The following is a 25,086-nucleotide window of genomic DNA, read 5'->3' on the forward strand; positions in this document are numbered from 1 at the left end:
ACTTCATGTCTCCTCATGATCTCCATTACTACAGAGATTCAGTTAAAGTTCTTATAATGTGCATTCAGGATCATAACCCCTGGCAAGCATAGAGGAGGATGAGGCAGCTCTTTACCTCAGTGCTCGGAAGTTACTTGTCCTCCTGTGTGATTAGGACAGGTCTTGTGTGTCTTAATAGGACGTTGGCCATTTTGCTTCTCCTAATGATTGCTCCCTAAACAAAATGAGCCATTATAAATAATGAAAGGTATTGGGGAATATATTTCCAATAAAGTAATATTTAAGTATTTTCATTTTAAAAAAATTGCTGGAGAACCATTTTAACCACTTCAGCCCCGCTAGGTGAAACCCCCTTCATGACCAGAGCACTTTTTACACTTCGGCACTACACTACTTTCACCGTTTATCGCTCGGTCATGCAACTTACCATACAAATGAATTTTACCTCCTTTTCTTCTCACTAATAGAGCTTTCATTTGGTGGTATTTCATTGCTGCTGGCATTTTTACTTTTTTTGTTATTAATCAAAATGTAACGATTTTTTTGCAAAAAAATGACATTTTTCACTTTCAGCTGTAAAATTTTGCAAAAAAAAACGACATCCATATATAAATTTTTCGCCAAATTTATTGTTCTACATGTCTTTGATAAAAAAAAAATGTTTGGGCAAAAAAAAAATGGTTTGGGTAAAAGTTATAGCATTTACAAACTATGGTACAAAAATGTGAATTTCCGCTTTTTGAAACAGCTCTGACTTTCTGAGCACCTGTCATGATTCCTGAGGTTCTACAATGCCCAAACAGTAGAAAACCCCCACAAATGACCCCATTTCGGAAAGTAGACACCCTAAGGTATTCGCTGATGGGCATAGTGAGTTCATAGAACTTTTTATTTTTTGTCATAAGTTAGCGGAAAATGATGATGATTTTATTTATTTATTTTTTCTTACAAAGTCTCATATTCCACTAACTTGCGACAAAAAATAAAAAATTCTAGGAACTCGCCATGCCCCTCACGGAATACCTTGGGGTGTCTTCTTTCCAAAATGGGATCACTTGTGGCGTAGTTATACTGCCCTGGCAATTTAGGGGCCCAAATGTGTGAGAAGTACCTTGCAATCAAAATGTGTAAAAAATGGCCTGCAAAATCTGAAAGGTGCACTTTGGAATATGTGCCCCTTTGCCCACCTTGGCAGCAAAAAAGTGTGACACATCTGGTATCGCCGTACTCAGGAGAAGTTGGGGAATGTGTTTTGGGGTGTCATTTTACATATACCCATGCTGGGTGAGAAAAATATCTTGGTCAAATGCCAACTTTGTATAAAAAAATGGGAAAAGTTGTCTTTTGCCAAGATATTTCTCTCATCCAGCATGGTTATATGTAAAATGGCACCCCAAAACACATTCCCCAACTTCTCCTGAGTACGGCGATACCAGATGTGTCACACTTTTTTGCTGCCAAGGTGGGCAAAGGGGCACATATTCCAAAGTGCACCTTTCAGATTTTGCAGGCCATTTTTTACACATTTTGATTGCAAGGTACTTCTCACACATTTGGGCCCCTAAATTGCCAGGGCAGTATAACTACGCCACAAGTGACCCCATTTTGGAAAGAAGACACCCCAAGGTATTCCGTGAGGGGCATGGCGAGTTCCTAGAATTTTTTATTTTTTGTCACAAGTTAGCGGAAAATGATGATTTTTTTTTTTTCTCTTTTTTCCTTACAAAGTCTCATATTCCACTAACTTGCGACAAAAAATAAAAAATTCTAGGAACTCGCCATGCCCCTCACGGAATACCTTGGGGTGTCTTCTTTCCAAAATGGGGTCACTTGTGGCGTAGTTATACTGCCCTGGCAATTTAGGGGCCCAAATGTGTGAGAAGTACTTTGCAATCAAAATCTGTAAAAAAATGACCGGTGAAATCCGAAAGGTGCACTTTGGAATATGTGCCCCTTTGCCCACCTTGGCATCAAAAAAGTGTCACACATCTGGTATCGCCGTACTCAGGAGAAGTTGGGGAATGTGTTTTGGGGTGTCATTTTACATATACCCATGCTGGGTGAGAGAAATATCTTGGCAAAAGACAACTTTTCCCATTTTTTTATACAAAGTTGGCATTTGACCAAGATATTTTTCTCACCCAGCATGGGTATATGTAAAATGACACCCCAAAACACATTCCCCAACTTCTCCTGAGTACGGCGATACCAGATGTGTCACACTTTTTTGCTGCCAAGGTGGGCAAAGGGGCACATATTCCAAAGTGCACCTTTCGGATTTTGCAGGGCATTTTTTACACATTTTGATTGCAAAGTTCTTCTCACACATTTGGGCCCCTAAATTGCCAGGGCAGTATAACTACGCCACAAGTGACCCCATTTTGGAAAGAAGACACCCCAAGGTATTCCGTGAGGGGCATGGCGAGTTCCTAGAATTTTTTATTTTTTGTCGCAAGTTAGTGGAATATGAGACTTTGTAAGGAAAAAAGAAAAAAAAAGAAAAATCATCATTTTCCGCTAACTTGTGACAAAAAATATAAAATTCTAGGAACTCGCCGTGCCCATCACGGAATACCTTGGGGTGTCTTCTTTCCAAAATGGGGTCACTTGTGGCGTAGTTATACTGCCCTGGCAATTTAGGGGCCCAAATGTGTAAGAAGTACCTTGCAATCAAAATGTGTAAAAAATGACCGGTGAAATCCGAAAGGTGCACTTTGGAATGTGTGCCCCTTTGCCCACCTTGGCTGCAAAAAAGTGTCACACATCTGGTATCTCCGTACTCAGGAGAAGTTGGGGAATGTGTTTTGGGATGTCATTTTACATATACCCATGCTGGGTGAGAGAAATATCTTGGCAAAAGATAACTTTTCCCATTTTTTTATACAAAGTTGGCATTTGACCAAGATATTTTTCTCACCCAGCATGGGTATATGTAAAATGACACCCCAAAACACATTCCCCAACTTCTCCTGAGTACGGCGATACCAGATGTGTGACACTTTTTTGCAGCCTAGATGCGCAAAGGGGCCCAAATTCCTTCTAGGAGGGCATTTTTAGACATTCGGATCCCAGACTTCTTCTCACACTTTCGGGCCCCTAAAAAGCCAGGGCAGTATAAATACCCCACATGTGACCCCACTTTGGAAAGAAGACACCCCAAGGTATTCAATGAGGGGCATGGCGAGTTCCTAGAATTTTTTTTTTTTTTGCATAAGTCAGCGGATATTGATTTTTTTTGTTTTTTTTTCTCACAAAGTCTCACTTTCCGCTAACTTAGGACAAAAATTTCAATCTTTCATGGACTCAATATGCCCCTCACGGAATACCTTCGGGTGTCTTCTTTCCGAAATGGGGTCACATGTGGGGTATTTATACTGCCCTGGCTTTTTAGGGGCCCGAAAGCGTGAGAAGAAGTCTGGAATATAAATGTCTAAAAATGTTTACGCATTTGGATTCCGTGAGGGGTATGGTGCGTCCATGTGAGATTTTATTTTTTGACACAAGTTAGTGGAATATGAGACTTAGTAAGAAAAAACAAAAACAAAAACAAACAAATTTCCGCTAACTTGTGCCAAAAAAAATGTCTGAATGGAGCCTTACCGGGGGGGGGGGGGGGGGGGGGGGTGATCAATGACAGGGGGGTGATCAATGACAGGGGGGTGATCACCCATATAGACTCCCTGATCACCCCCTGTCATTGATCACCCCCCCTGTAAGGCTCCATTCAGACATCCGCATGATTTTTTACGGATCCATGGATACATGTATCGGATCCACAGAACGCATGCGGACGTCTGAATGGAGCTTTACAGGGGGGTTATCAATGACAGGGGGTGATCAGGGTAATCAGGGTGATCACCCCCCTGTCACTGATCACCCCCCCCTGTAAGGCTCCATTCAGACATCCGCATGATTTTTTACGGATCCATGGATACATGTATCGGATCCACAGAACGCATGCGGACGTCTGAATGGAGCCTTACAGGGGGGTTATCAATGACAGGGGGTGATCAGGGTAATCAGGGTGATCACCCCCCTGTCACTGATCACCCCCCCTGTAAGGCTCCATTCAGACATCCGCATGATTTTTTACGGATCCATGGATACATGTATCGGATCCACAGAACGCATGTGGATGTCTGAATGGAGCCTTACAGGGGGGTTATCAATGACAGGGGGTGATCAGGGTAATCAGGGTGATCACCCCCCTGTCACTGATCACCCCCCTGTAAGGCTCCATTCAGACATCCGCATGATTTTTTACGGATCCATGGATACATGTATCGGATCCACAGAACGCATGCGGACGTCTGAATGGAGCCTTACAGGGGGGTTATCAATGACAGGGGGTGATCAGGGTAATCAGGGTGATCACCCCCCTGTCACTGATCACCCCCCCTGTAAGGCTCCATTCAGACATCCGCCTGATTTTTTACGGATCCATGGATACATGTATCGGATCCACAGAACGCATGCGGACGTCTGAATGGAGCCTTACAGGGGGGTTATCAATGACAGGGGGTGATCAGGGTAATCAGGGTGATCACCCCCCTGTCACTGATCACCCCCCCCTGTAAGGCTCCATTCAGACATCCGCATGATTTTTTACGGATCCATGGATACATGTATCGGATCCACAGAACGCATGCGGACGTCTGAATGGAGCCTTACAGGGGGGTTATCAATGACAGGGGGTGATCAGGGTAATCAGGGTGATCACCCCCCTGTCACTGATCACCCCCCCTGTAAGGCTCCATTCAGACATCCGCATGATTTTTTACGGATCCATGGATACATGTATCGGATCCACAGAACGCATGTGGACGTCTGAATGGAGCCTTACAGGGGGGTTATCAATGACAGGGGGTGATCAGGGTAATCAGGGTGATCACCCCCCTGTCACTGATCACCCCCCCTGTAAGGCTCCATTCAGACATCCGCATGATTTTTTACGGATCCATGGATACATGCATCGGATCCACAGAACGCATGCGGACGTCTGAATGGAGCCTTACAGGGGGGTTATCAATGACAGGGGGTGATCAGGGTAATCAGGGTGATCACCCCCCTGTCACTGATCACCCCCCTGTAAGGCTCCATTCAGACGTCCGGATGTGTTTTGCGGATCCGATCCATGTATCCATGGATCCGTAAAAATCATGCGGACGTCTGAATGGAGCCTTACAGGGGAGTGATCAATGACAGGGGGGTGATCAATGACAGGGGGTGATCAGGGAGTGTATATGGGTGATCACCCGCCTGTCATTGATCACCCCCCTGTAAGGCTCCATTCAGACGTCCGTATGCTTTTTGCGGATCCGATCCATGTATCCGTGGATCCGTAAAAATCATACGGATGTCTGAACGGAGCCTGACAGGGGGGTGATCAATGACAGGGCGGTGATCAATGACAGGGGGGTGATCAGGGAGTTTATATGGGGTGATCAGGGGTGATCAACACTAAAGTAGCCAATTTTTCCATACCTGGTCGAGATTTAATGACCTTTTTTTATGACTCTTCATCACTCGTTCTTCTTTAATTAAATTATCTATCATTTTTCTCCACTGTCCCACCGTCGGTAAATCTACTTTTATCCATTTCCTGAGTATAAGTAATCTGGCCTGAAATAGTACTTTATTCAGAACCAGTCATGTTTTTTTATTTAGCTTCAAATGTTCAGTTGCATAACAATCTTAATGACATCAGGTGTGTACCATTATAATAACCAAACAGTGCAGGTGTACCTCAGTGGAATGGTGAATTTGATTGCAGGGGTGAGCGATGGAGTCAGAGCACAAGGGTTCCAGCGTCTCAAGGAAATCAATGCGCATGTCACAGGACCTTCCTGGGGAATCCGGTCACATGATCACCCATTTTGGTCATTCAATGCAATGCACATGACGCAGGACCTGTGGGGGTGTGGTCACAGCATGTGATCACTCCTCTGTTCATGTAAATCATCCGGTCATGTGCTTCCATTTGTCACATGATCGGATTAGACGAACTTGCAAGTTCATGTGCTCAATAAGGTTTAAAGCACATGAACAAGCATGCTCACCCCTGCAATCAAATTCACCATTCCACTGAGGTACACCTGCACAGTTTGGTTATTATAATGGTACACACCTGATGTCATTAAGATTGTTATTATTGCGTTTTGTCAGCATGCTGTATGTTGGATTTGATATGGATATAATTTACACTGCAAAATTGAATGGAGTTTCATGAAATGTTAATTTACAATAACAACACTGTTGCTGTCATAAGTTTTGAACTATATCACCTTGATTGATTGTAATTTATTCATTGATTGTTTTATTATGTCAATATGTTTAAATATGTACTAAGCACTGCCCACTATGTCATTGCTTGAGAAAAATCCCATTGAGAGGATTGAAACGTCGCATGTTTGGTGATTAAAATTTCTTTTACTTTTTCACGACTTGGATGTGCCGCGGAGTTCATTTATATATATATATATATATACACACAGTATAATGTGCTGAAATTAAATATTTCACAGTCAACTGAATGCCATGGCATTTGCCTTTTGATAAATAATAGAAAAACATTTATGAAAGCTCTAAAAATGCAATTAACTCTGAACAAGTGGTGCCCAGCAAACAAAGGAATGAGAACGTATATTCAAATGGAATTATTACAGACTGGACACTTTGATATGTACAAGGGTAAGACGCCTTAGGCTACTTTCACATTAGCGTTTTTGGCGGATCCGTCATGGATCTGCAAAAACACTCCCGTTACCATAATACAACCGCATGCATATGTTATGAATGGATCTGGTTGTATTATGTCTTCTATAGCCATGACAGATCTGTCATGAACACCATTGAAAGTCAATGGGGGACAGATCCATTTTCTATTGTGTCAGAGAAAACGGATCCGTCCCCATTGACTTACATTGTATGCCAGGATGGATCCATCTTGCTCCGTGACCACATCGCGGACATAAAAATGCTCCAGGCAGCGTTTTGGTGTCCACTTCTAGAGTGGAATGGTGACTGAATGGAGGCAAACTGATGCATTCTGAGCGGATCCTTTTCCATTCAGAATGCATTAGTGCAAAACTGATCTGTTTTGGACCGCTTTTGAGAGCCCATGATGATGGATCTCAGAAACGGAAAGCCAAAACGCTAGTGTGAAAGTAGCCTTATTTCATAGCAGTTTTCTCGTGCCATATTTTCTGTTATCATCAAAGGGGGTGAAATAATGACCATAAAACTTAACCTTTATTAATCATATTAAGAACCAAGTACCTTTTAAAGTCAAGCAAGTAGGCCTCATGTGTTTAACCTCTCAAGTAGCACTGAGGAAAAATATATCAATGGTATAAGTACTAAAAAATATTCATACTATCATACATAAGGTGCACTGGGATATCCAGCCCTTGGTGTTAATTCAGTAAATGCTCTCTGGATAGATGGTAGCTTCAGAGCGGCTAGGTAATGTAGGACATACCTAGGGACACTGTAGGACATGCCTTGTAAACCACAGTATAGTAGGTGGTAAGACCATACCACTACACAGGGGCATTGCTGGGTTAAAACATTCGGGGCCTGGGCCCCGGATGTTTTGTCCCAGGCCCCGAATGTCCTGCCTACCTGCTAGATAGAACTGTATTGCCATCCTCAGGACAGCAATACAATTGAATCTAATGCGGTGGAAGAGCTGTAGGACCTGTGGTGACATCATAGGTCATGTGACCAGTAAAACAGTCAGTGGTTGAGAAGGACCTACGATGATGTCACCATCATGTGACCAGTGAAGGAGAGGGCTGCAGTGAAAAGGGGAAGAACCTGAGGTGATGTCTGCTACATGAGGAGAGGCAAGTGAAGGGAGAGTCTGTGAAGGTTATCATTTATCCAGGTCATGGTATATCTGTAAAGAATAAATCAAGGCAACTGGACGTACTGTAGATTTCTTGAAAATGTTTCACTCCAACGAGCTTTCTCAATTCTGAATGACTGATCACAAATTCTGGGAATAAATATGTAACTGAATCAACATCTGGTAATTATACCCAGCATTGGGTCAAAGGTGCTGTTTCCCGTCACACCTTTGAAGACAGTCAAGTACGTGTTTTGGATAAGGAGGCCGATTGGTACAAACGAGGCGTGAAGGAGGCCATCTACGTAAAAATTGAGAAGCCAAGCTTGAATAGAGGTGGGGGGGGGTCTGCCACATACAATGCTGTCTTGACACCTTTTTCTGGGAAGTCTTTATCACCTACTGACTCCAATTAGGATAATGGAATCAACACCTTTGACCCAATGCTAGGTATAATTACCAGATGTTGATGATTCAGTTACATATTTATTCCCAGAATTTTTGTACAGTCACTCAGAATTGAGAAACCTCGTTGGAAGATTGAGTGAAACGTTTTCAAGAAATCTACAGTACGTCCAGTTGCCTTGATTTATTCTTTACAGATATAAGTGAAGGGAGAGGCAGAGCAATGCTGGGAGTTGTGGTTATTTAACTGGGACTGTATGTTAGGGCTGAAGGGAGGGATGTTATTTACATGGAACTGTGTGTTGGAGGTGGCTGGGGAGGGGGTCATGTTATTTACATAGGACTGTATGTTGGAGGGGGCAGGGGCAGGGTGATGTTATTTACATGGGACTGTATGTTGAAGGCTGCTGTGGTAGGGGACTATGTTATTTACATGGGACTGTATGTTGGAGGGGGCTGGGGCAGGAGGATGTTATTTACATGGGACTGTATGTTGGAGGCGGCTGTGGAAGGAAGTGATGTTATTTACATGGGACTGTATGTCGGAGGGGGCTGGGGGATGCAGTCATGTTATTTACCTGGGACTGTATGTTGATGGCGGCTGTGGGAGGGAGTGATGTTTTTTACATGGAACTGAATGTTCAGGGGGCGATGTTATTTACGTGGAACTGTATGTTGAAGGTGGCTGGTGGGGGCGATTGATGTTATTTACATGGGACTGAATGTTGAGGGGGTGTTTACATAGGAATGCATGTTGGAGGCGTATGGGGAGGGGTGATAGTATTTACTTGGGACTGTATGTTGAAGGCGGCTGGGGAGGAGGTGATGTTATTTACATGAGACTGTATTTTGGAGGGGGCTGTAGATAGAGAGGGATGTTATTTGCATGGGACTGTATATTGTAGGGGGCTGGAGAGATGGTGTGATGTTATTTACATGGAACTGTATAGCGGTGGGAGGGAAATAGTGTTATTTACATAGGATTGTATGTTGGAGGGGGTAAAGGGAGGGGAGTGATGTTTTTTACATAGGACTGTATTTTGGAGGGGGCAGGAGAGATGTTGTGATGTTATTTACATGGGACTGTATGGTGGAGGCGGGAATATAACAACAGGGGGCACTGCAAATCCAGGGGACATTATAGGCATCTTATTACTACTGGGGGCTCTATCGGAGTGACGTATAGATCTGCCTTATTTCTACTAAGAGCATTATGGGGGCCTTATTACTACTGAGGGGTCTGTAGAGAGCTTTATTACCACTGGGGAAACTATAGGGGGCCTTATTTGTACTGGGTCTCTGTAAGGGCATTATTAATACTGGAGGGCTCTTCTACTAATGAGGGCACTCTTGGGGAGCGTTATCACGGCTGGGGCACTGTAGGGGGGCAGTTTTACTATGGGGGAGGTAATTTTTCTTCAGGATAGTATTTGGGGGTATAGAGTAGCACAGCGAGCAGCACGATAACACTGTGGGGGCTCCAGGTTGAGGGATGCTGATAGAAACGTGAGGAAGCTAAGATGACTGTGTGTCACACTCTGCAGAGACGAGGCATGGCTGGAAGAAGTTGTACAGACCAAATGGAGAAGATGATGACAGAGAAGATCTACATGGGAGCAGTCTTCACCTGGGAGGCACTGGATGTGACAGGTATGTGCTGCTGTATAGCAAGTACAGGAAAGTGAGGTGTGTGTGTGTGTGTGGGGGGGGGGGGGGGGAGACTTAGAGAACTAGGCAATATTCATTGGGGCTTGTGCCCGAAGTCTTTTGAGACCCTAGCAACACCCCTGCCACTACATCTATTCAATTACCACCAAGGGTTGATTGCCCCTGTGCGCCCTTATGTATGATAGTATGAATATCTTTTAGTACTTGCACCATTGATATATATTTCCTCAGTGCTACTTGGGAGGTTAAATACATGGGGTCTACTTGCTTGATTTAAAGAAAGTATTTGGTACCTAATATGATTAATATAAGTTTTATGGGCATTGTTTTACCCCCTTTGATGACTAGTGATTCTTGCTGGTGAAATTGATGTCACACTGATTGTGGAGTATACTGTTAGATTTCTGGTGTTATATTGCCAGAGCATACATACAGTAAACTAACAGAACTGCAGCTTAGCAAAAAGAATGGTGGACAGCTATTGCTTAATAGACAGTGACATCTACAGGTGAAAATAAAATATGCAAAGGCAGAATTAAAGGCAATGTCAGTTAGAAAACAGAACATTTTCAAATACTTTTGAAGATTTTTTGATATAATAGAATATAGCGTGTGTGTGTGTGTGTGTGTGTGGGGGGGGGGGGGGGGGGGGGGGGTTTGGGGAAGCTGCTTATGGTCCTCGTCTCTCGTCTATTAGCCAAAATGAAGATGGACCACAAGAATGCCTTTTAGGGGAACCAGTATGTTTATGCTGTACACAGACTGCCTATTGATTTTAATGGGGTTGTGAAAGAAACCCCACCATTAGACCAGATCTGTTATGGGAAGCTTACTTACTTGCTTCCCGACGCTGGCTCCCCACTCCTTTTCTTCCTGGCCTGCAATGCTCTGCTAAGCTCCCTCGCTGTAAACATCCAGTCTGATGTTGCCTGCAGCCAATAACTGGCCGCAGTGGAGACCAAATTCCCTTGCGTCATGTGATCATTTGTCATGACGTAAGGGGAACTGGTCTCCTGCCATGACCAGTGATTGGCTGTGACAATGTCAAACCAGAAGTTGACATCGAGAGAGCCCAGTGGAGCATCGCAGGCCTATAGGAGAAGAAGCAGGGAGCCGGTGCTTGGAAGCAGGTAAGTCCCTTTACAAGTCCGGCCAAAAATAAAAATACATTCTAGGCATAAGCTGGGACCTGTACAGAGGTCAGGAGGGAGCAGATAAGCTGTGATATCACCTATGTATGGTGGATCCTGTGTTATTTATACAAAGAGAATATCTGCATTTTTTTGTCTGCCTATGATAATAATGGGATGACTACTGCAAAGTTAGCTGTACAGAACAGGAAGTCTCAATGTATTATTAGGCCTTGTGGTCATTGTTAAAACTGTAATTTTTAGGTATTTTTTGAAAATATAGTGACATAAAAAAAAAAAAATATATATATATATATGTTAAGCATAAAAAAGATTTAAACAATAGGCCATTTTCTGATTACACATTCTCTTTAAATGAAGCATAGCATCTGACCCTAGTCTTGTTATATTGCTACTACTGAATTTACATTCCTCCTTTGCCAGACTGATCTGCTTGAATTGAGTTTGCAGTGTCATTATACGTTACACCTATACCATTACCTGTAAAATGTATCACTTGGGACAACTATTGATCTGTAATTCTGAGCAGGGATAATATACAGATTTAAATTAAAGGGGTTCTCTCATCAGGGGAAACAAAATGGCCGCCATCCTATTAGTACACACAAAACCTATCCTAATCACACTGGAGGACAAGTTATTTCACAACACTGAGGTAAAGAGCTGCCTCATCCTCCTCTCTGCTCTGCTTGTCAGGGATTATGGTCCTGAATACAGCGGATAAGCTCTTTAGCCAAATCTCTGTGGAATTTAGTACGGAGAGAATGCACAGGGCAGGCCGTGGCTGTGGAAAAGGAGACTGCATACAAATGCTGCTGCTCATTAGCCACACCCCACACTCCTCATCATCTCCATTCCCCCAGAGTTGCACCTGTATTCAGGATCATAATCCCTGATGAGCAGAGAGGAGGATAAAGCAGCTCTTTACCCCAGTGTTGTGAAGAAACTTCTCTTCCTGTATGATTAGGACAGGTTTTGTGTGTATTAATAGGACAGCGGCCATTTTATTTCTCCTAATGATTGCTCCACAGCTATTATAACTAATTTAAGGTATTTAAGAATATACAGTATTTATAATAAAGTAATATTTAAGTATTTTCATGTTCTTAATTCCCGGAGAACCACTCTTGCCTAGGTGTAAAACTGAATCATGGAAGAGTAGCCATTATATGAAGACAATTATATGTAAAGATGCTGGCTGCTATATGTATATTCTGTACTGAATGATCCTGTAAAGAAGGGAGTGGGGTATATTTTAATAAAAAATATAAAAATTTTGGCTAAACGCTCTCTCTCTCTCTCTAGATATATATATATATATATATATATATATATATATATATATATATATATATAGTCAGGTCCATAAATATTGGGACATCAACACAATTCTAACATGTTTGGCTCTATACACCACCACAATGGATTTGAAATGAAACAAACAAGATGTGCTTTAACTGCAGACTGTCAGCTTTAATTTGAGGGTATTTACATTCAAATCAGGTGAACGGTATAGGAATTACAACAGTTTGCATATGTGCCTCCCACTTGTTACGGGACCAAAAGTAATGGGACAATTGGCTTCTCAGCTGTTTCATGGCCAGGTGTGTGTTATTCCCTCATTATCCCAATTACAATGAGCAGATAAAAGGTCCAGAGTTCATTTCAAGTGTGCTATTTGTATTTGGAATCTGTTGCTGCCAACTCTCAAGATGAGATCCAAAGAGCTTTTATCAGTGAAGCAAGGCATCATTAGGCTGAAAAAACACAACAAACCCATCAGAGAGATAGAAAAAACATTAGGCGTGGCCAAAACAACTGTTTGGAACGTCCTTAAAAGGAAAGAACGCACCGGTAAGCTCAGCAACACCAAAAGACCCGGAAGACCACGGAAAATAACTGTGGTGGATGACCAAAGAATTCTTTCCCTGGTGAAGAAAACACCCTTCACAACAGTTGAACAGATCAAGAACACTCTCCAGGAGGTAGGTGTATGTGTGTCAAAGTAAACAATCAAGAGAAGACTTCACCAGAGTGAATACAGAGGGTTCACCACAAGATGTAAACCATTGGTGAGCCTCAAAAACAGGAAGGCCAGACTAGAGTTTGCCAAATGACATCTAAAAAAGCCTTCACAGTTCTGGAACAACATCCTATGGACAGATGAGACCAAGATCAACTTGTACCAGAGTGATGGGAAGAGAAGAGTATGGAGAAGGAAAGGAACTGCTCATGATCCTAAGCATACCACCTCATCAGTGAAGCATGGTGGTGGTAGTGTCATGGCGTGGGCATGTATGGCTGCCAATGGAACTGGTTCTCTTGTATTTATTGATGATGTGACTGCTGACAAAAGCAGCAGGATGAATTCTGAAGTGTTTTTGGCAATATTATCTTCTCATATTCAGCCAAATGCTTCAGAACTCATTGGACGGCGCATCACAGTGCAGATGGACAATGACCCAAAGCATACTGCAAAAGCAACCAAAGAGTTTTTTAAGGGAAAGAAGTGGAATGTTATGCAATGGCCAAGTCAATCACCTGACCTGAATCCGATTGAGCATGCATTTCACTTGCTGAAGGCAAAAGTGAAGGGAAAATGCCCCAAGAACAAGCAGGAACTGAAGACAGCTGCAGTAGAGGCCTGGCAGAGCATCACCAGGGATGAAACCCAGCATCTGGTGATGTCTATGCGTTCCAGACTTCAGGCTGTAATTGACTGCAAAGGATTTGCAACCAAGTATTAAAAAGTGAAAGTTTGATTTATGATTATTATTCTGCTCCGTTACTTTTGCTTCCTTAACAATTGGGAGGCACATATGCAAACTGTTGTAATTCCTGCACCGTTCACCTGATTGTGACGTAAATACCCTCAAATTAAAGCTGACTATCTGCAAATCCAAATCCATTGTGGTGGTGTATAGAGCCAAAAATGTTAGAATTGTGTCATTGTCCCAATATTTATGGACCTGACTGTATATAAATATATATATATATGTATATATATATATATATATATATATATATATATTTTATCGATTTGGTCCCCTTTACAAGATAGATATCTTAATATGGATGGATAAGTGGCTACAGATCAGGGGTTATACAGGCTATTGTTGTTGTATTGTATGCTCCTCCTCTTTTTCAAAAGAAGGAAGAGGGACACTAGGCCACACCTCTAACCCTGCCTAAAACATACCTAAACACCTAATCCCACCCAGTCCCCTAAATATCCCCACATATTAATTATTCTCCACTGTATGCCACCATACAGTAGTTATGCCAGCATTGTGTCCCCTTCACAGTAGTTATGACTAGATATGTGCCCCCTCAAGGTAGTTATGGCCAGATATGTGCCCCTCACAGTAGCGTTGCCCAGATATGTGCCCATCACAGTAGAGATGCCCAGATATGTGCCCACTCACAGTAGCAATGCCAAGATATATGCCCTCTCACAGTAGTTATGGCCAGATATGTGCCCCCTGACAGTAATATGCCCAGTAAAGTGCCATCTAATAGAGTATGTCAGTCAGTGCCAGCTGTAAGGTCCTCAAACGTGGAAGCCCCAATGTAAAATTTCTAGGAAGGCCAGCCAACTATGATTCATCATTTCTAGAACTGGTATGCTCAAGTAATATGCCCAGTTATGCTCTGGTGCCCAAGTGTGAACAGCACCTCCTTCCAAATTTCCCTATGTAGTCATATCCACAACACCTTAAAATTACATTTATGGTAATTTACATAGTAAGCATGCTTTCTGTGGGTCTTCCAACAAATGTTTGTAGCTGCCAAGTCTGTGTGGTATCCGCTGGCTTGTCTAGGTTTTGTTCACACATGTGTATTTGTTGTGGCTTATCTGTAGAATCTACCTTCTATCTGTATGGAGCTTTACAAAAACTCCACTCACAAGCCAATTTTGGTAGCAATGTTTTTTTAAGGAAATATTCCCATAGAACAAACCTATAGAAATTTGAGAAAATTTGCAAGACTAGAACTTTACAAAATTTATATTGGGCAATTGAAGTCACATTGAGTTCTGGAAGAATCTATTTGTTCTCTAGAGAAGATTGTTGAAATTTTAGGGGGTTGAACACTATTGCGAGATGCTAGAAATGACTTATATAATAGCTGAATATTCCTGGAGATGACTGTGGCTCTTTGTAATATGTACACTACGTTTTCTATAATTCTGCATCTGTCTGCATCTGGCACTTAGTTCCAGAACAGAGTTGCTCATAAAACTCAAAACCAGACGCATAATTGTGAGGTTCCTTTGATTACAAAGTAAACACCATGGGGCCATACCCGAGACAAAGGTTGGCTGAAATGGGTGATTTTTGGCATTTCGCCTGACTGTCAATTGAAAAACTTGTGAAAACGATGGTTCACAAAGTCTTAGGGCAAACTCTTGTCTGCCGAAAATGTAATCGGCCATGCCATTGTGCTCAAAGACTGAGAGTCAGTTTTAAAAAATAAAAACAAAAAAACGGACTCCCTAGTTGGCCTTGTATCTTGTGTCCGGTCACAAAAGGCAACAAAACTGAATGGAACATATCCTGGTCAGTTTTGTCCCCATTGACAATGAATGGGGACAAAACTGAACCGTTTTGGCCCGGTTTTGAGATCCTTTGCCGGATCTCAAAACTGGAATGCCACAACGCAAGTGTGAAACAGGTCTTAGTCTGGTGGGATTGTTCGTACAAATGATCTTGTGGGGACTGAACGGCTGATCATTGTCTCAACCAAATGGCCAGCTAGACTAGCGTTTCATATGCCAGTGTTAAAAGACTGTTGGAACAAGATGCCCCATATGCAGCTCAATAAATTATTATTATATTGTATCTTTGAGCTGTCTTTGCATCGCCAACTGAAATCTGCTCTAGTCATGGTCTGGCATAGAGTTTGGCAATTATTTATTCCAGTTTTCTGCCACAACTTTAATGAATTCCCTGCTTTATGTTGGCATTATTTTTTGGGGAAAATGTTTTTGCCATTCATTTTGTATACTTTTGTAAGACTGTCTGGTAATATGACAACTTTAATTCCTTGCCATTGCCAAATTAAAACATTTTTTTGTGCTATTAGCTGTTTTATGTTTGTTTGTGCTCATTATATGCTGTGGTCATTTTCAAGCTACATATTTAGAAACAGCAATCATACACTATATCAATGTATAGAAAAGTTATCATAGATGTAAATGCCTATATTGAACACATGGGGGCACCCTTTGCCTTCTCATTGAAACGACAAGCACATTGCGATCAGGATAGCTTGCTAGGGTTTATGTCATTATTTCCATCTCCCTGAAAGAAGTCGATTTGCATTCTGAGTATATACTTATATGCCGTCTCTGTTTCTGCTGGCAATAAAGCATAATGGGCAGCCTGCAGTTAAGCCGCTAATGAGTGGGTACGGCTTGCAGAGAACTCATTCTTGAACAGAAGTGGTGACAGTTTTATTTTTTGACACTAATATAAAATGAATATGTCATGTTATGTACCATTAAACCCGGCACAGCTGAATGCTCAGGTGATTGTAGCTTTGGAGCACTGCAGCTAAGTGACAGGTACAGATATAATAACTGTATGAAGCGCCTGGACAAGTTTATAAAATGATAGGCGATGAGGATCATCATCTACAATAACATGGAAGTGTCGCAACTAGGCTTTTCCTTCACCAGGGGCCCAGATTCAGCCTCAGATCCAGGGCAGAGTGGCTTATTGCCCCCACACCCAGCACCCAGCATTTAGGGCACGACCAGCCTCCCCCAAAGCCAGTCATGTATTATTTTTCACACATGGCTTACCAGAGAGCAGGAGATCATAACTAAATATTTTCCAGATGTAAGAAGCCATTCCCAAGTATAAGTTCTGCTACCTTCATCTGCTACATACAGGAATGCATACTGGATAAGGTACAGGCCATTCAAATGAATAGGGCTGAACATGGCTTTGCTGCAGTGCCACCCTCGTAGTGACATCACTGTGCCGAGTATTGCAGTAAAGGCATGCTGTTGCATGCCAGTGTATGGTGCTAACCCAGTTCTGCTGATGTCACGGCTGAGGATGGGGAAAACCCTCAGCCGTGCGATGCCCAAAGATGTAAACTGCTGCTCGGCCAGGACGAGAGAATTAGGGAGCAGGTCACCTCCTAATACATCCCTAATCCGTCCCTAACTCCTAGCTGCATGGGCCGACCTTGAAGGTAGGAGGGCCCATGCTCAGGAACCTCGGATCCCTACTCACCCTCCGACCGGTCCCTGAACTAGGAGTGAGGGTAAGACGACCTGTTCCTTCTGGACGCGGAGGAACAGGAGTCTCACTGGCCAAGCTGCAAGGAATGGGGAACAAATGCAACATACAGATATGACAGGCGAACTAAAGTAGTTCCAAACATACCTGTCACAGCCATGCTGACTGGAACCCATGCATGACTACTAATGTCCACAAAACACTCAGGGACACAGCACACATATCATAGTTGCAATAAACAGATAACATCAGGTGAACATCAACATAAAACCTAGGACCACAAGGGTGGCCCCCACTGGCAGGTGGAATACACAGGAGGCTGCTCCAGCTAACCATGGCTGAAGTAACCCTCAGACACGTGCTAAACACTGAGGCTTTATAGGCCCAAGTAGCCACACCCAACAAACACACCCAGTGTTCACACACACAGAAGGGAATTAACCCTTCAAACACAAGGTAAGGAAAGACGGCCACTTAAAGGGGAATACACACATAAAACACACACTTCACCTGTTGCCGCGGGCAACGGCATGTGTGGCAATCATGTCCTGGGAATCAGCCATAGGGCTGGGGCACTGCCACCACACGCACTCAACACCACACGTTGCCACGGACAACCAAATGAAGAAAAGTGTCACACAACATACCATAGGCCGTGACAGCTGACCTGTGAAAGTTCCAGCTGCGGATTCCCCACCCATCACACGTTTGTGGTTTATTGTAATGATGAACCATCAATGTAGTATTCTGAAAATCCCCTTTAAATAAAGAAACATTTTCCATGGAGCTCAGACTAGTCCCAGTCCTCCCCCGCTGGTGAAAAAATATATCTTGGTCATGTTGAGCACGAATGAGCAGCAGCCATAGAGTCATAGATGGGGTACAAAACACTGTTTTACTTTTGTTGCTCTAAGGCTGTGTATACTTTTTCTTAATATGCAAATTAGACCTTTGGTGCAATGAGGAGGTCACTGTTACTCTCGTTGCACCCTAGCTCCAGTCCTTCCCTCACTGCTTTCCCACTGCCTGGCCCTGCCAATCTAAGCAGCCAGAGAGGGGCTGGCCACAGAAAGCTTGGGTACAAAGAGGGCAATAGTGACACCCTCATTGAACCAAAGGGCTAATTTGTATATTAAGAAAAAGTATCATATCTCAGGAACAGAGATCAACAAAAGAAAAACAGCGTTTTAGTCAGGTAAACCACAGCTATGTGTCCATGCTAACAGCTTGAAAGGGCAGATTCCCTTTAATGGGACACATGGGAAAGGGTAGTCCAGGGGGTAAAGTCTATTGCTATAGCTTTCGCTCACTACATGTACGGCAGTAGACCAAGTTTAGAGTTTCCTAATCAAAATGTGCCAGAATTCTAGCTCAATTTGAGACAAAAACTTGCGCACGCGTTTTGCACCACATTTATTAAATGCTTAGATGCTTTTAACACCTCATCTGACAAAGGGGGTGTAGTTTAGATTGAAGGTAAATGTTATTAAATTCAACATTGTGCGTCAAAAAATGCACCAAACATGGCACTTTTTTTTTGTAAAAAAAGGCTACTTTCACATTTGCGGTAGCCTTTTCCGGCAGGCTCTTCCACCGGGAAACAGCTTGCCGCAAGTTCACCGTGCCGCCAGAAGTCCGCTCTGGCCCTATTCTCTACAATGTGGGTGGGCCAGAGGTCCGGCCGCAGCACGGCAAACAAGCCAAGAGGCAGCTGGACAAAAAACGCAGATTGCTGTATTTTTGTCTGGCCGCCTCTCTGCATTTTTGCCGTGCTGCGGCAGGACCTCCGGTCCGTCTCCATTATAGTTAATTGGGGCCAGAATGGACTTCCAGTGGCACGGTGGACTTGTGGTAGCTGCCGCTAGTGTGAAAGTAGCCTAAGCCAACAAAAAGGTGATGTAAAGGTAGATTAGTCTAAAAATGTGACAGATTTATCATCCAGCATTAGCCACAGTGACAAATCTGATGCCGATTATAGAGAGGAATATCTGTGACACGCACTACACTCAAATGTTTATCTTTACGTTGGCAAACGTTGCTCCAAATTTGTCAAATTATGCACCTTGTTTTATATGTTTGGCATACGGCAACTTTGGCAAGAAATGCTACTCCTGTTTTTTTTTACGTCACCCCTATACTGAGGTGAGATTGTGACATGTTTCAGTGATAAGTCTGGAATTAAACTGATTTTAGCATCGGAGCATGCTTTCCCTTGCCCTGTGCTGTATCGCGCAGGGCAAGGGCTTGTTTGTTTGTTTGTATTTTTTACACTGCTAGGTGGAGGATTCCGCCCAGCAGTGTATTCGGTGACGTCACCGGCTCTGATGGGTCAGCTTTAGTGTTGTCCTACCCATTTTACCGGTTAGGGCAGCATTAAGCCACCCCATTAGTGCCGGTGACGTCACCCGGTTCACTGCTGGGCGGAAGCCTCTGCCTAGCTTTCCCTATGGAGAGCCTGGTACGTTACTGGATCTCCAGAAAATGCCTTTTACCTGCGCGATTCAGCACAGGGCAACGGAGAGCTTCAGAGCCTAAAATGCCTGGGTTAAAATGTGTGTATTTCTGGGTTCAGCTCTGAACCCACACAACCCCTTTAATGAACGCTTCCATCGGAAAGGGGTATTTTTTAAAACTGATTCATTGAAAATAAAAGGGGTTTTCCAGCCTTTTTTAAGTGACGACCCATCCTCGAGAAAGGCCATTATTAGCTGATCACTGGGGGTCGGACACCCCACAACCCTGCTGATCATTTGTTCTGTGTACCTCCATTGCCATAAGTTGGTGTCGGAACTACGCTGCATACTTAACATTGTAGTGGATACCACTTGCAAATGCAAGTCATTTAGAAGAAGTGCTGCAGTGAAAAGCATTGTCCACTACAACTTTGACTGTGCAATTTAGTTCTGCGCCAACATCCGCTGAGGGAGGTGCACAGAGATCAGCTCCTATCCTGAGGCTGGACAACTCCTTTAAAGAGAATCTGTCACAATGATTTTGGAATATTATCTGCTGTAATACATGAGTAGAGCTGCAGATAAGGAGTCCAGATTACTACTTTAGATTTTCCTACGGCCCCCCATTCCCCTGCTGTCCTCGTTTAAAGGTGAAAGCTGAAATACATTACCTGGACTGCTGTGCATGCGCACAGGAGTCCTCTTCATTATGTTAGCGTGACATAGCAGTCTGACTATGGTTTTCAGAGCAGCTTTAAGCGCTGACAGCGGGAGAATAAGAGCAGTGGGAAAAATCTGGCTTCCTTATGTCCCCATAGTCCAGGATCATGGTGACAAAATATTGTCCTTCTGTAGCAGTCAACATAAATGATAAGATCTCCTATATAGATGTGTAATTCATAGTCAGTTTCCTGCTGCTGGGAGGGGAGCATGTTATCTGATAACAGCGCTATTGTTCTTGTAGTAGGCATACTGGACATAAAGATGCCACAGAAGAGAAATGCACTTATCAATGTAATATGTGATGGTCTAATTGAGTCTCTACAGGGGGGCCTCTTTCTGGTCACAGTGATGGCCTGACTGAGAAAGTTAAGTGAGACTATCTGCTGTACTAAAAGTCCAAACACAAAGGAAGTTTGCAGTGTGCGACTACGTGTTAAAAGTGGGCCCTTTAAATTTCATGTATGTCACCTTTACATGTATTAGGCTACATGCACACGGCCGTTGTTTTGGTCCGCATCTGAGCCGCAGCCCACAAGTATGGAGCGGAAGAAGTAGTTGGAGGTAGTTAAGTAGTTTTTTTTTTATCAATTTAGGCACAGACCGGCTTCGAGGGGAGGGCAATGATTGGGGGATCTGTGGTGCGGCCGGCAGTAACTCTGCAAGTTAAAGGGGTTCTGCAAGGGATCTGTGGTGCGTTCCGGTCGCTGCAAGTTAAAGGGGTTGTCTCACTTCAGCAAGTAGCATTTATAATGTAGAGAAAGTTAATACGCTGCGCTTACTAATCTATTGTTATTATCCATATTGCTTCCTTTGCTGGCTGGATTCATTTTTCCATCACATTATACACTGCTCGTTTCCAAGGTTATGGCCAACCTGCAATCCAGCAGCGGTGGCTGCGCTTGCACATTACAGGAAAAAGCACCAGCCTCTCTGGTGAACGGAACAGTAAGGCCTCTTTCACACGGGCGAGTTTTCCATGCGGGTGCAATGCGTGAGATGAACGCATTGCACCCACACTGAATCCTGACCCATTCATTTCTATGGGGCTCTGCACATGAGCAGTGATTTTCACGCATCACTTGTGCGTTGCGTGAAAATCTCAGCAAGCTCTATATTGTGCGTTTTACACGCAACGCAGGCCTCATAGAAGTGAATAGGGGTGCGTGAAAATCGCAAGCATCCGCAAGCAAGTGCGGATGCGGTGCGATTTTCACGCATGGTTTCTAGGAGACGATCGGGATGGGGACCCAATCTTCATTATTTTCCCTTATAACATAGTTATAAGGGAAAATGATAACATTTTTAATATAGAATGCTAAGTAAGTTAGGGATGGAGGGGTTAAAAAATAAAAATTTAAAATTAAACTCACCTCATCCACTTGTTCGCGCTGCCTGGCTCGTCTTCTTTCTTCTTCTTTGATGACCTAGGAGGAAAAGGACCTTTGGTGACGTCACTGCTCTCATCACATGGTCAATCACATGATCCATCAGCATGGTGATGGGCCATGTGATGGCCATGTGATGGCTCCGCGCTCATCACATGATCCATCACCATGTTGATGGACCATGTGATTGACCATGCGATGAGCGCAGTGACGTCACCAAAGGTCCTTTTCCTCCAAGGGCATTAAAGAAGAAGAAAGAAGAGAAGCTGGGCTGCGCGAACAAGTGGATGAGGTGAGTTTAATAAAAAAAAAAATGTAACCCCTCCAGCCCTATTGTACTATGCATTCTGTATTAAGAATGCTATTATTTTCCCTTGTAACCATGTTATAAGGGAAAATAATAAAATCTAAACAACAGCGATCCCAAACCCAAACCCGAACTTCTGTGAAGAAGTCCTGGTTCGGGTCTGGGTACCAAACATGCCGATTTTTCTCACGCACGTGCAAAATGCATTAAAATGCTTTCCACTCACGCGGAAAAATTGTGCATTTTCCCGCGACACAGTCACATCCTATCCGGCCCTAACACGCGACGCCCGTATGAAAGAGGCCTAAGAGTGTACATAGGTACGCATGCTCAGCAGCTGCCATCCAGGTTGCCTTGTATCCGTGCTGCAGTGGTGGGCATAGCCCCCTGGATACGAGAAGTGTATAGTGTGATTGAAAAATGAATGAAATCAGCAAAGGAGGCAATATGGACAATCACCATACATTAGGAAGTGCCTTGTATTAACTTTCTCTACATAATAAATGCCATTTGCAGATGTTAGACAACCCCTTTAATGAGTCAGGACAGGAAGTAGAATACATGAAGTGTTTTTTTTTTCTGGTAATTACCTAGAATGTTCACATATAAGATGTTAATGTGCCAAAAAAATTATGGAAGTGTCCTTTTAGCATGGTTTACCACAACCACTTTCGCACCTACTTTTCAAAAGACACCAGGCTGACAAAAAATGGTAAAAAGTGTAATAAAGTTTGCTACTCCCCCCCCCCCCCCCAGCCTTAGCACTTTAGAGGGCATCTGTCAGCAGCTTTGTACCTATGACACTGGCTGACCTGTTACATGTGCACTTGGCAGCTGAAGGCATCTGTGTTCGTCCCATGTTCATATGTGCCTACATTGCTGAGAAAAATGATGTTTTAATATATGCAAATGAGCCTCTAGGAGCAAAGGGGGAGTTGCTGTTAGACCTAAAGGCTCTGCTCTTTTTGCAACTGCCATGTCCTCTTCACTTTGATCGACAGGATCAGATGTGATGACATTTACACTGCCTGGTCCTGTCGATCAAAGTGCAGAGGGTGCTGCAGTTGCAGAGAGAGCTGAGCTTCTATGTGTAACGGCAACACCCCTGTTGCACCTAGAGGCTCAGTTGCATATTTGCATTTTTCTCAGCAATATGGGCACATATGAACATGGGACGAACACAGATGCCTTCAGCTGCCAAGCGCACAACAGGTCAGCCAGTTTCAGAGCTACAAATCTGCTGACAGATGCCCTTATAAACACTCCCCACCAAAGTTTACACTGACTTACTATTGGACAGTTTGGGTAAATCTGCCCCAGAATGTATAGAAGTAAAAATGTTAAATAAATTAAATACAACAATAAAAAGTACTGGTAACTTTTCTAGAGTTAACCTGTAAAATGATGTTAAAAGGGTTGTCCCATATCACAAGCTTCCCAGGTGGCAGGCCTTCATAGACTGCCGAGCGGGCCAGCACTTTTCGTAGCTCCCATTGCAGTGAATAGGAGCTACGTAAACAGCATAGCAGAACAAGTTACACTGCTTTTGTAACTCCTGGGGTTACTTAAATAGCATAGCTTGATGAGCTACGCTATTGGTGTAGTGCCCATTCACTGCAATGGGAGCTACAGAAACAGCGCCAGCCTGCTCAGCAGTTTCCATAAGTCAGGCCACCTGGGAAATGGCCAACCCCTTTAATGGTAGGATTAAAGTTGAAATATTCTTAAAGGCACTGTGCAGTTGACCTTATAACTGTAACATGAGCAGTAAGTTTACCATGATGCAATCTCAGCCAGCGCTATAAAAATCAGTGAAGCAGTGCAGCATATGAGAAAATGATATTTGTAAGTTACATTTACAGCAAGCATATGCTTACCTACACTGACATTTACTGTGTGAACTAGGTGGGAGATTATTCCAGAGCCATATGGTTGTAATTGCACATGTATGAATGCACATTTTGTATTATACTGTCATATAAAGCTTATTATGCCAAGTTTAGATGGCACAGTAGACTTTATTTCCTTTTTGTGGTGCTCTATTGGCATACATAAGTGGATATCAGTGAACTGGTCCGCTAAAACCCAGGAAGAACATGTGTAAAGCCCCAAAGTGGCATTAACACCTTTTCACCCCGCTACTGTCTTTATTGGTTAACATCATGTCATCATGTGTATTTATTTCAGGTCCAAACAATGTGGATTTCCAATTTTGTAACTGTTATGTTCAAGTGTAATTTACCTGGTTCACCAAAAGGTGGCAGCAAGCATGGCAGAGCTACAGTTAAAGAGAATGGAACCCTTCTTTCCATTCTAACCCTCTCTCTAAGGAAGGGAGGAGACTAGTTAGTTAGAGTCAGTAGCAGTTTACCCTCTGCCAAGGGAAGGTGTGCAGCAGGTGTGCATCCCTGCTGGACGTGCCTTGCCTAAGCCAGCCAGAGTACCTTCAGCTCTGCTGGATATGGAGGCCACAGCTTGGAGCCTCAGAAGCCAGGAAGTTCACTGGTACTCATTAATCGTCAGATTACAAAGAGAAGTTGTGGCATACAGCAAAAGCAAAGTTATACCGAAAGCTTGTCAGTACAGCAGAGCCAGAGAGTAACTGATGTAGCATAAAAGGAGTTTGCCTGCTAGAGTGAATGCTAAAGCCTGCTGTTAAGCAAGACAAAGCCTGAAACTGTTGGAGAAACGTTTATTGAAAGTAATGCTGTTATTGAACTTCATCACAAGGTCTGGACTCAATCATTTCTTCATCCCCTACTACTACTATCCCCTTTTCCTGCTTTTGGAAGGCAACACCTGGGGTCCAACGTATCCAGGTAGGAGCACAGTGACACATGCACAAAACATTAAGGGACATTGTAGGCCACCCTACACCACTCTGGGATTCCTAC

The 25,086-nt window shown here is 43.3% G+C and overlaps 1 protein-coding gene across 3 annotated transcripts in view; it reads right to left on the reverse strand.

Moving 5' to 3' along the window:
* Positions 1 to 25,086, reverse strand: part of PDGFRB (platelet derived growth factor receptor beta) — a 179,243-nt gene that overhangs the window by 52,626 nt on the left and 101,531 nt on the right. The gene's annotated exons all lie outside the window — the stretch shown is intronic.

Source organism: Bufo gargarizans, chromosome 2 (genome assembly GCF_014858855.1).
Source record: "Bufo gargarizans isolate SCDJY-AF-19 chromosome 2, ASM1485885v1, whole genome shotgun sequence".
In the NCBI taxonomy this organism is placed as follows: domain Eukaryota; kingdom Metazoa; phylum Chordata; class Amphibia; order Anura; family Bufonidae; genus Bufo; species Bufo gargarizans.